This window comes from Medicago truncatula, chromosome 2, assembly GCF_003473485.1.
Source record: "Medicago truncatula cultivar Jemalong A17 chromosome 2, MtrunA17r5.0-ANR, whole genome shotgun sequence".
Classification (NCBI taxonomy): domain Eukaryota; kingdom Viridiplantae; phylum Streptophyta; class Magnoliopsida; order Fabales; family Fabaceae; genus Medicago; species Medicago truncatula.
Window position 1 is genome coordinate 29049422 of NC_053043.1, and position 13446 is coordinate 29062867.

At 39.2% G+C, this 13446-nt stretch overlaps 1 non-coding gene across 1 annotated transcript; it reads right to left on the bottom strand.

Annotated features, from left to right (window-relative positions):
• LOC120578783 (small nucleolar RNA R71) lies at positions 1-107 on the bottom strand. Its single transcript, XR_005644594.1, has one exon. It is a non-coding gene; the product is annotated as a small nucleolar RNA R71 (small nucleolar RNA).
• Positions 108-13446: the final 13339 nt, after the last annotated feature.

Consider the following 13446-nt stretch of genomic DNA (forward strand, 5'->3'; position numbering starts at 1 on the left):
AAACTAAGAGACCAAATCACGCGGTTCAACCAAAAAGATGGGGAGTCTCTCTATGATGTGTGGGAGCGTTTCAAGGAAATGCTTAGACTTTTTCCCCACCATGGTTTGGAAAAGTGGCTCATAGTCCACACTTTTTATAATGGCCTAACATATACCACTAAGATGTCTGTTGATGCAGCTGCAGGTGGAGCACTAATGAACAAGAATTATACGGAGGCTTACGCATTGATTGAAGATATGGCTAAGAATCATTACCAATGGACCAACGAAAGAGCCATCACCGCCTCTACACCCTCCAAAAAGGAGGCAGGTATATACGAGGTCTCTGATTATGATCACCTTGCTGCTAAGGTCGATGCATTAACTCAAAAATTTGAAAAACTTAATGTTAATGCTGTCACACCTTCTCCTACATCTCCTCCTTGTGAAATCTGTGGTATATTTGGTCATATTGGTGGTGATTGTCAGTTAGGCAGTGCTACTAACAGTATTGAGCAATTAAACTATGCTCAATACAACCAAGGAACGAGGCCAAATCAAAACTTTTATAAAAACCCTCAAGGTTCCTATGGGCAAGTAGCACCACCTGGCTATACAAACAACTAGAGGGTGGCTCAGAAGTCTAGTTTGAAAATTCTGTTGGAAAATTGCATGATGAATCAAAATAAACAACTTCAAGAACTGAAAAACCAAACGGGATTTCTGAAACAAACCCCAAAGCTCATGTCAATGCCATTTCTTGTGGGGGTAGTAAGCTGGAAGAGACAATTGCTAAAGCCAAAAGAATTAAGGGAGAGAGTGTTAGGCTTTTTGGTAAGAAAGGTGTGATAGAAAGTGAGAAACCGCTTGATAAGAACAAAGCCCTTAACCCATCAAGGCTTACTAAGCTTAACTTGGAGGCTCAATTCGATAAGTTCGTCAACACCCTTAAGAAAATCTGCATGAAGATTCCGCTTGCGGAAGCTTTGTCTCGAATGCCTCTATATGCCAAGTTTATAAAAGAAATTTTTTCAAAGAAAAAGGCTATAGATCACAAAGAGACAATAGCTTTAACTAGGGAAAGTAGTGCAATCATCAAGAAGCAACCCCAAAAGCTTAGAGATCCAGGTAGTTTTGCCATCCCTTGTATGATAGGGAAAGAAACCGTTGACAAAGCCTTGTGCGACTTAGGAGCCATTGTTAGTTTGTTGCCTCTACCCCTCTTTAAAAAGATGGGAATAGGAGAGTTGAAACCTACCGAGATGACATTAAAGTTAGCCGATCGTTCTGTTATCCCCATAGTTGGATATGTTGAAGACATCCCCGTTAAGATAGAAGGGATATACATCCCGACTGACTTTGTGGTTGTTGACATCGAGGAAGACCATGATTGCCCTATGATTCTAGGAAGACCCTTCCTCGCCACTGCGGGTGCTATAGTTGATGTTAAGAGTGGTAGGATAGTTTTTCAAGTGAGTGATGATGCAACACCCCGTTTTCCCAATATACAAATTTCTTAAACAATTATCAGAGTAAAAACCATAAACGGGATATCACATAGAAACGTAATCCAAAACAGTTAAATAATGATTTAACCTTCACAAATATCTTTAACATAGCAGCGGAAAATCATAAACATAAAACATAAACGTTTTCGGCACGCAGGCCCAATAAGTATCTCAAAAGAGTTTATCAAAACATAAGCAGTTCACGTAAAAGAATGAAGCATGTTATAGCATAAAACCCCATCCCGTTACGTATCAGAGCGACCTAGACGACACAGTGAAGGCAAGGCCAACTCACGAAGCAACTGCACACTAAGCACGATCACCTGCAAGTTACCCATACGAAGGGCAACATTTTCAAGCAGAAGGGGTGAGATTTCATAATAAAATAACATTAATCAATGTAATTGCGAATCATAAATTAACATCAATCATTCCATTATTAACTTTGCATAAATGCTAAACAGTTATCACGTAATCATATATCCAATCATTATAAACAACATAACATATTCAAATAACACTTATCACATAATCACATATCCATTCATTATCAACAAGGCATCTTAATCATGACAATGTGACAATGCTCCTAGACTCCTTATATGCATGTGGTACCAATCGTCATCATAATCATCGTAATCATGTGCATTCAATAACTTGATGCAAAACGTCATCATTTTCATTATATTCATATATAAACATTGCTTACTCAGTTAAATAACAGCAGCAGCATAGTCAAGTCGCATAACAGCAAGGAGATATCAATATATCAACAACAATTTACTAGAATCATAATCATTTCAATTATATCTTACATATTGCATAATACCTTAATCATGCTCAAATAATATCAACTTAACTCAATAGCTTTACAGACTGCATTAAACGTTATCATAAGGTTTCATTACCAATTAGGGGTTCACTCTGGACCAAAAAGTGCGACACAGATCGCACAAACACAAAATCAAGTTCATCCTGGTTGTACTCGCGAGGCGAGAGTACTTACTCGCCATGGCGAGAACCACTCAACTCACAAACTAAGCTTGTTCTGGGTTCCCTCTGATCCTACATTCATTCCTAATCAATACTAGGTAAGTTCAGGTACTCAAAGGCATACAAGATTCAACTAAAAAGGTCGAAACACGAAATATGACATGCACTCTGCCTAAGCTCGCGAGGCGAGGAAGGTTGGCGAGTTGAACCAAACAACTCGCGAGGCGAAGGAAAGGGGCTCGCGTGGCGAGCGATGAAGTTCATCACTCGCGAGGCGAGGATCATCACTCGCCGTGGCGAGCGATGAACAGAAGCACGGGCAGACTAGGGTTTTTCTCAAAAATCCCTCACACAACATGGTTCAAAGCCTAATTTTGATTCCAGAATTCATCCTAAACATGTTCTAAGGTTATAGGACGGTTCTTACATCAATCTAAACAAGTTTTACCGTTTGATCATCAATTTTTAGGGCTTTGACCTAATTCCAAAACTTCTCTAAATCAATCCTAACTTGGTCAACTAATCATCAGAATTACAGTAATTAACATTATTGAATTATTAGTCTCACCCTTACCTGGTTATGAAGAAATCGCAGCTCTCTCTATGCTCTTCTCCCTTCTAAGCTTTTTCTCCCTTTTCCAAAAGTTTTCACGTACAATGAGTTTCTAAAATATTAGGTCTTCTCCTATTTATACCTCTTTCTAATAACTTATCTTATCTCACTTTCTCCCCCAAAACTATCTAAAATATCAAAACAGCCCTCAACTAAATATTTTTCAAATCTTTATTTTATTTAACAATAAAATAAATTCTCTAATCTTATCAATTCCTCCAAAACTCATAACCTAACACGTCATCAATCAAATCACCAAAATCACCACAATTTATCAAAACATATCAAAATCATACATATATTATATAAATATAATATAATCACCTAAACTCGATTAAATAACGATTAAACGAAAGTGGGCGTTACAACTCTCCCCCACTTAAAGGATTTTCGTCCTCGAAAATTTACCTCAAGCAAACAACTCTGGATAAGACTCCAGCATCTTACTCTCAAGCTCCCACGTCAAGCTTTCACCAGTCGCTCCCGACCAAACGACTCTCACGAGAGGTATCTCCTTGCCTCTCAACGTCTTCACTTTACGATCATCAATCCTTACCGGTAAAGTCTCTACCGTAAGGTTGTCTCTAACTTGCACATCGTCGCTTTGGATTACATGAGATGGATCCGGAACATACTTTCGAAGTTGCGACACATGGAAAACGTTGTGCAAATTCGCAAGATGCGGCGGTAAACCCACTCGGTAAGCCACCGTTCCAACTCTTTCCAATATCTGATACGGACCAATGAACTTCGGGGTCAATTTCTTTGACTTCAAAGCACGTCCTACACCAGTCATAGGAGTGACTCTCAAAAACACGTGGTCTCCTTCTTGGAATTCAAGATCTTTTCTACGCTTATCATGATAACTCTTTTGTCGACTCTGCGACGCCTTCATTTTCTCTTGGATCATCTGAACTTTCTCAGTAGTTTGCTGAACAATCTCTGGTCCTAAGACCACTCTTTCTCCTGATTCAAACCAACACAACGGAGTTCTGCATCTCCGACCATACAAAGCTTCGAACGGTGCCATTCCAATACTAGAATGATAACTATTATTATATGTGAACTCGATCAATGGAAGATGACTATCCCAAGTTCCTCCTTGCTCAAGAACACAAATTCTCAACAAATCCTCTAGCGACTGAATTGTCCTCTCCGACTGACCATCTGTCTGTGGATGATACGCCGAACTCAATCTCAACTTCGAACCCAAGGCCTCTTGCAAACTTTTCCAAAATCTAGAAGTAAATCTTGGATCTCTATCTGATACAATGCTCGAAGGAACACCATGCAACTTCACAATCTCTTTGATGTAAATCTCTGCCAACTGGGCAACAGGGAAACTAATATTAATAGGTAGGAAATGAGCTGACTCCGTCAACCTATCAACAATAACCCAAATTGCGTCGTTCCCTCTAGGAGTATTTGGCAAACTCGTCACAAAATCCATGGATATACTATCCCATTTCCATTCTGGCACGTCTAAAGGTACCATCATCCCAGCGGGTTTCTGATGCTCGACTTTCGACTTCTGACAAACTAAACAGGAATACACAAACTGTGCCACATCTCGTTTCAAACCAGACCACCAGAAAATCTTCTTTAGATCATGATACATCTTCGTAGCTCCCGGATGAATACTCAAGCTACTTCTATGACTCTCTTCAAGAATCATCTTCTTAATCTCTTCATTGTCTGGGATACAAATTCTTCCTCGGAATCTCAACACACCTTGATCATCGATTTTAAAATCACTGTCTTCAGTCTGATCTCTAGCAATCAACAAGTCCACAAACTTTACATCAACTTTCTGTGCTTCCTTGATACCTTTCAGAAATTCACTATCAATCTTCAGCATACCCAGTTTCACACTCTGAGGTGACCATTCGCAAACCAAACTCATATCTCTAAACTGTTCAAGCAATTCGAACTCTCTGACCATCATGGCGGACATATGCAATGTCTTCCTACTCAAGGCATCTGCAACAACATTAGCTTTACCTGGATGATAATTCAAACCAAAGTCATAATCCTTCAACAATTCGAGCCATCTTCGCTGTCTCATATTCAATTCCTTCTGATCGAACAAATACTTCAAACTCTTGTGATCACTAAACACCTCAAACCTCGAACCATACAAATAATGTCTCCAGATCTTCAATACAAAGACTACAGCCGCCAACTCGAGGTCATGCGTAGGATAATTCTTCTCATGAACTCTCAACTGTCTTGAAGCATAAGCTACCACTTTACCTTCTTGCATAAGTACGCCTCCTAAACCCAACTTGGACGCATCACAATATACCACAAAAGGTTCATCTGACTTCGGCAAAATTAACACTGGAGCAGTTGTCAAACGCTTCTTCAATTCACCGAAACTTTTCTCACAATGGACGTCCCACACAAAAGTTTTACCTTTACAAGTCAATTGCGTTAGCGGAAGAGCTAACTTAGAAAACCCTTCAATAAACCTTCTATAGTAACCAGCTAAACCCAAGAAACTTCTAATCTCAGTAACTGACTTAGGAGTCTCCCACTGTGATACCGCTTCAACTTTAGACGGATCCACTGCAATACCATCACCAGAAATAACATGGCCTAGAAAACTCACTTCTTTCAACCAGAATTCACACTTAGACAATTTAGCATAAAGCTTCTTCTCTTTCAACACTTGCAAAACAATCTTCAGATGCTCGGCATGTTCTTCTTCAGTCTTGGAGTAGATCAAAATATCGTCGATAAACACAACTACGAACCGATCCAAAAATGCATGGAAGATGCGATTCATATACTCCATAAACACTCCAGGTGCATTGGTCACACCGAAAGGCATAACTTTATATTCATAGTGACCATAACGCGTTCTGAAAGCCGTCTTCTGCATATCTTCGTCTTTTACTTTAATCTGGTGATAGCCTGATCTCAAATCAATCTTGCTGAAAACTCGTGCACCCACTAGCTGATCCATCAAATCATCAATTCTCGGAAGTGGATACCTATTCTTGATAGTTACCTTGTTCAACTGCCGATAATCAATACACAACCGCATACTACCATCTTTCTTCTTTACTAGCAAAACCGGCGCTCCCCAAGGTGAAACACTTGGTCTAACAAACTTCTTCTCAAGCAAGTCTTCTAACTGTTTCTTCAACTCAGATAACTCAGAAGCAGACATACGATAAGGTGCCATCGAGACCGGCTTCGTTCCAGGAACAAGATCAATAGAAAACTCAACTTCTCTCTCTGGAGGCACATCAGGAATCTCATCTGGAAAAACTTCAGGAAATTCACACACCACCGGTAACCTGTCAATCACTGCTTGATTCTCAATAGATAAAGTAGCCATCAACGAAAACATCAAGATACCGTCGCGTTCCAGTTGCTTCAGCTGCTTAGTAGATAAAAACTCTGCACCACTTTCCTCTTCGACGGAAGAGAAATGCACTGACTTGCTAAAACAATTAATAAGAACGTGGTTGTACTCTAACCAGTTCATTCCCAAAATCACATCCATACCACTCAAAGGTAGACAAACTAAATCCATGTCAAAATCACGACCAAACATAGACAAAGGACATTTCAAACATACGAGAGAAGTAGTCACCGAACCCTTAGCTGGAGTTTCGACAACCATCTCTCCATTCATATCAGACAAAACAAGACCCAAAGCAGAAACACAATCGAAAGCAATAAAACAATGCGTAGCACCAGTATCAATAATAGCAACTAAAGGAGTATTATTAATATAGCAAGTACCTCTGATCAAACGATCCTCATTCTCTGTCTGAGTCCCAGTCAAAGCAAAGACCCTACCAGTAGTCGGCGCCCTCTTAGGCTGAGTACACTGTGAACTAATGTGACCCTCTCCATTGCAATTAAAGCAAACAATGTCTGTACGGTTGCAATCAGCTACAACATGACCCTTCTTACCACACCGGACACACTTCTTGATTTCCTCAGGGCAGACGTTGCTCTTGTGGCCTTTCTCACCACAATTGAAACACACAATCTCTGCAGCATCCTTCTTCTTAGGCCGCCTAACATCGACCATCTTCTGTTTCCCTTTGTCAGCGGGGGCACTGTACGGCTTAGGACGACTCTGCTGTCCCTTGCCCTTCCTTTCATTCACTACCTTGTAGTGAGCCTTGGTATCCTCCTCATAGATCCTGCAGCTGTTAACCAAATCCTGAAAAACTCTCAGCTGCTGGTATCCAATCGCCCTCTTGATGTCGGGCCTCAAACCGTTCTCGAACTTGATGCATCTCGAGAACTCAGCATTCTCTGCAGTATAGTGCGGATAGAACTTAGACAGCTCCACGAACTTGGCAGCATACTCTGTCACGGACATATTTCCTTGCTTCAGCTCAAGGAATTCGATCTCTTTCTTCCCGCGAACATCTTCCGGAAAGTATCTTCTCAGGAACTCTCTCCTGAACACAGCCCAAGTCACGACAGCTCCTTCCTGCTCGAGGGTAGGCAGAATAGCAACCCACCAGTCATCAGCTTCATCGGCCAGCTGATGAGTACCAAACCGCACCTTCTGATCTTCAGTGCACTGCATAACTCGGAAAATCCTCTCAATCTCCTTAAGCCACGTCTGGGCTCCATCAGGGTCATAACGTCCTTTGAAAGTCGGAGGGTTCTTCTTCATGAACGTCTCCAACATCCTAGCTTCAGCATTTGCACCAGCATTCACGTTAGGTTGTTGTCCCACAGCTTGGGCAACAGCCTGTAGAGCAGCAGCTAACGCAGCATCGTTTCTTCCAGCCATTTCGGATATTCTACAAAAGTAGCAACAACAACATAAGATAGTAATATAAATATTACTAAGACTCGACACGACTCTCTAATTGACCGGACGGATCGACCTGCTCTGATACCAATTGCAACACCCCGTTTTCCCAATATACAAATTTCTTAAACAATTATCAGAGTAAAAACCATAAACGGGATATCACATAGAAACGTAATCCAAAACAGTTAAATAATGATTTAACCTTCACAAATATCTTTAACATAGCAGCGGAAAATCATAAACATAAAACATAAACGTTTTCGGCACGCAGGCCCAATAAGTATCTCAAAAGAGTTTATCAAAACATAAGCAGTTCACGTAAAAGAATGAAGCATGTTATAGCATAAAACCCCATCCCGTTACGTATCAGAGCGACCTAGACGACACAGTGAAGGCAAGGCCAACTCACGAAGCAACTGCACACTAAGCACGATCACCTGCAAGTTACCCATACGAAGGGCAACATTTTCAAGCAGAAGGGGTGAGATTTCATAATAAAATAACATTAATCAATGTAATTGCGAATCATAAATTAACATCAATCATTCCATTATTAACTTTGCATAAATGCTAAACAGTTATCACGTAATCATATATCCAATCATTATAAACAACATAACATATTCAAATAACACTTATCACATAATCACATATCCATTCATTATCAACAAGGCATCTTAATCATGACAATGTGACAATGCTCCTAGACTCCTTATATGCATGTGGTACCAATCGTCATCATAATCATCGTAATCATGTGCATTCAATAACTTGATGCAAAACGTCATCATTTTCATTATATTCATATATAAACATTGCTTACTCAGTTAAATAACAGCAGCAGCATAGTCAAGTCGCATAACAGCAAGGAGATATCAATATATCAACAACAATTTACTAGAATCATAATCATTTCAATTATATCTTACATATTGCATAATACCTTAATCATGCTCAAATAATATCAACTTAACTCAATAGCTTTACAGACTGCATTAAACGTTATCATAAGGTTTCATTACCAATTAGGGGTTCACTCTGGACCAAAAAGTGCGACACAGATCGCACAAACACAAAATCAAGTTCATCCTGGTTGTACTCGCGAGGCGAGAGTACTTACTCGCCATGGCGAGAACCACTCAACTCACAAACTAAGCTTGTTCTGGGTTCCCTCTGATCCTACATTCATTCCTAATCAATACTAGGTAAGTTCAGGTACTCAAAGGCATACAAGATTCAACTAAAAAGGTCGAAACACGAAATATGACATGCACTCTGCCTAAGCTCGCGAGGCGAGGAAGGTTGCTCGCCATGGCGAGTTGAACCAAACAACTCGCGAGGCGAAGGAAAGGGGCTCGCGTGGCGAGCGATGAAGTTCATCACTCGCGAGGCGAGGATCATCACTCGCCGTGGCGAGCGATGAACAGAAGCACGGGCAGACTAGGGTTTTTCTCAAAAATCCCTCACACAACATGGTTCAAAGCCTAATTTTGATTCCAGAATTCATCCTAAACATGTTCTAAGGTTATAGGACGGTTCTTACATCAATCTAAACAAGTTTTACCGTTTGATCATCAATTTTTAGGGCTTTGACCTAATTCCAAAACTTCTCTAAATCAATCCTAACTTGGTCAACTAATCATCAGAATTACAGTAATTAACATTATTGAATTATTAGTCTCACCCTTACCTGGTTATGAAGAAATCGCAGCTCTCTCTATGCTCTTCTCCCTTCTAAGCTTTTTCTCCCTTTTCCAAAAGTTTTCACGTACAATGAGTTTCTAAAATATTAGGTCTTCTCCTATTTATACCTCTTTCTAATAACTTATCTTATCTCACTTTCTCCCCCAAAACTATCTAAAATATCAAAACAGCCCTCAACTAAATATTTTTCAAATCTTTATTTTATTTAACAATAAAATAAATTCTCTAATCTTATCAATTCCTCCAAAACTCATAACCTAACACGTCATCAATCAAATCACCAAAATCACCACAATTTATCAAAACATATCAAAATCATACATATATTATATAAATATAATATAATCACCTAAACTCGATTAAATAACGATTAAACGAAAGTGGGCGTTACAGATGACATGGTAGGATTTGAGTTCGAAAATGTTAAGGAAGGTCCCACCCTTTATTATTGCAATATGGTCAAAGAACATGATGTGAAAGAACGCTTTTTAGCGTCATCTACACAATACAATATCTTTGACCCTTTCTAATGGACACTTTCTTTAAACGTCAAGCTAATGACTATAAAGAAGCGCTTCATGGGAGGCAACCCACGCATTTAACTGCTTTTGTTTTGTTTTGTTGTTTTGTTTTTAATTATTTTGTAGGTAATTTTCCGAGTATGATTCAAGAAAACGGAAAATTTTGAAGCCAATCTATCCAGAACCTTGGCACGGCCCGTGCTCACACTGGCACGGCCGTGCCAAATATTGCCAAAGCCAAATCCCCCCCACATTCCAGGAAGTTGGCACAGCCCGTGCTAAGGTTGGCACGGCCGTGCTCGACCACCAGGTTTGCATATACACATCTTTTGGCCTTCTTCTTCCTTCACTCTCAACCACAAACATCTCTCCACCTTCAAACTTCTCTCTAAAACCTCCATAACCACAAAACCTTAAACCTCCATTTCTACCCCAAAACCTCACCAATTCACAAAATTTCTCCACCCAATCAATCACAAACACCATTCCACTCATAAAACCCATTTAGAAACAACTTTCATCCATCGAAAGCAACATCACCAAAATTCGTAACCCTCATTAACCTAACTCGAAAACCAGAAATTCTTCACCAACCTCCATAACCCAACCCCTAAAACTCACTTAAACCATCACCGCCACCACACCAAATCAAAAGCAAGGTCAAGGCAATGGCTTCAAAGAGAAGTGGAAAAGAAGTTGCAAGCTCATTAGGGGGCCCTCCCCCAAAGAAGAAAACACAAGCCAAGAATCATGGCATCACCTTCAAGGACAACAAGCAAAGAGATAGAATAGAACAATGAAGACGTGGAAGGTGCACACTTGCACCAAGAAGAGGAAGGTGCACAATTGCACCATGATGAGGAGCACCATGACCATGATGAAGGTGAAACAAATGAAAATGCAAGATGGGCATGGATGCATACCGAGGTCTAGAGGATAAGCACCGAGCAACAAAATCAAGGTGTTGAATTAATAGGACTAAGGAATGATGTCCAACGGGGCAACCGCATATCCGAAAAAAATAACCAAATGCTTCGGAACATGATGCACCACTTTCACCTCCAAGGTCCTCCCTATGGACCTCAATGATAAAAATGTGAGCTTTCCTCTTCCTCTCTTCCCTTCTTTCTCCTCCTCCTTCTTCTTCTTCTTCTTCTTCTTCTTCTTCTTCTTCTTCTTCTTCTTCCTCTCCTTCTCTTTTATTTTTCTTTCTTGAATCATTGAGGACAATGCTTCTCCTAAGTGTGGGGGGAGCCTAAATAAAGTGTCTTTAGTCGTAGTGTTTCCAAACTCCCTTGAACTTTATTCTTTTGTTTTGTTTTATTGTAAAAGGCATGAATAAGCAGCTTGTTTTTATTATTTTATTATGACATAAATTTTTTGTTGTCTCTTCAATGGTCGTTTCTTGTACATGAAAGTGCTTTCTTGTGTTGTAAGTGTTCTTGCTATAACCACATCAAGTTTTATTGTGAAAATTCTCCAATGAGAAAAGCACCTAGTTGCAATCCTTGAGTAAGTGTATGAATAGGTATTTTAAGGAACACGTTCTAACTTTAATGGTAACCTGGACCCTTAAAAATCTTCAGAGTAAAAGTAGTATAAGTTTGTGTGGGAATAATTTTAATGTGCTGTAATGTGTAAATCAAAATGGGGCAGAAGAATATGACCAGCACGTGGAGGAAAGGATACCCCCTCACTAACTTCCTAAATGTGGTGATGACTTCTCAAACAAATTGTGCTTAAATTAAACCCTCTAAAAAGAGGAACTTCCTAAGTGAAGATGAATAAGTTGTAGCACTACTTAGGGTGATCATAGAAACTTGGAGGAAAGGATACCCCCTCGCGTACTTCCAATGTGAAATGATAGCCCCTAGGCATCTACAAGCCCCCGAGTGTCTAAATTATCAAATCTATCTAAACTCTCCCATCTCTCTTATATGAAATGAAGAAAGGATTTTTCTCGGTCACTTTAGTGTTAAGGTTAGAAACTGTTCCTCATAATATCTATCTTATACAGGAGCAAGAAAAGGGTTGGACTACACACACACACACACACACTCACTTAAGACTTGTTGTTGGGTTGAATAAGTTCACAAGGAATACTTGAAGTTGTGATTAGTGTACATTGAAATGAAACCTCGAGGGAGACATAAGCTTTTATTTGAATTGTCATAAATTAAGCCTTTTTTGTTGCTGCCATGTCTATGCCTTTTGCTTGAGGACGAGCAAAGATTCAAGTGTTGGGGAGTTTGATGAGTCATTTATTGCTTATTTTTATATGCTTTTTAGTTTAGTTTTAATTAAATTAAATTTTATTTTATATTAGTATTATTTCCTTTTTAGAATAGTTTACTACAAATTGCGTTTTATTTTATTTCAGGAATGAATATTGGATGGATTGAGTCTTGGAGCAAAAGAAAGGGACTTGGAGCTGATTGAATGCGAAAATACGAAGATTGAGAGACAAAAATATGTCTCCCCAAAGTCAGAAGCTTGGCACGGCCTGTGCTAGCATTGGCACGGCCGTGCCACCCTCCAAAGTTACTTTTGCTGCTTTTGCTTAGATTTTAAGCTACTCTATTTTTAGCCCGAATGTAATTTCTTAGATTTTAAGTCGAATGTATGCTATAAATAGAGTAGCCATCCATCACAAATATTCATCTTTACTTGGAATTCAATAAGTGACAATTGCTTTTCTAATTAAAGTTCTTTTCTTTTCCTTTATTTTCTTGTCATTTACCTTTATGCTTTCTCTCTTCTCCCCCATTTCTACGATGAACATGAGTGAGTAGACTTCTCCTTGTCTTGGGATTGTTGGATAAGTCTAAATGACATAATCCTTGTTATACCTTGATTTTGGACCTAAAAATACTCATTCAAATTTCTTTTTTTAACACTGATATTTGTCAATTCTCTGTTATTTTACTCTGAACCTTTACTCTCTTTTCAAGCGTATTTTATTGCCTCTGTCTGTCTTTTCTTGCATTACAAGTCGTTTAAAAACTCTCAGAAACATCGCATTACTTTTCTTGCGTTTTATTTCAAAAAATCATACAAAAGGGTATTTTGGTCATTTCCTGCAGTGGAACCCATTTTAGTCCCTGTATTTGCCTCTGAGTCTTTTCAACTTGTCTGTACAAATTATTGTTAAGTCTCTGTTTAAAATCATTTCAAAAAAAAATTGCATCTGAGTCAGTTTGGGTCAGTTTAGTCCCTAGGGGCATTTTGGTCTTTTCCTGTCAAAATTTCGGCAGGGAGGTATTTTAAAATACCTCATGTCAGTAACTGGTTCATTTTAGTCCTTTTGTTGATTTTATTTTTAGTTTCACTTTA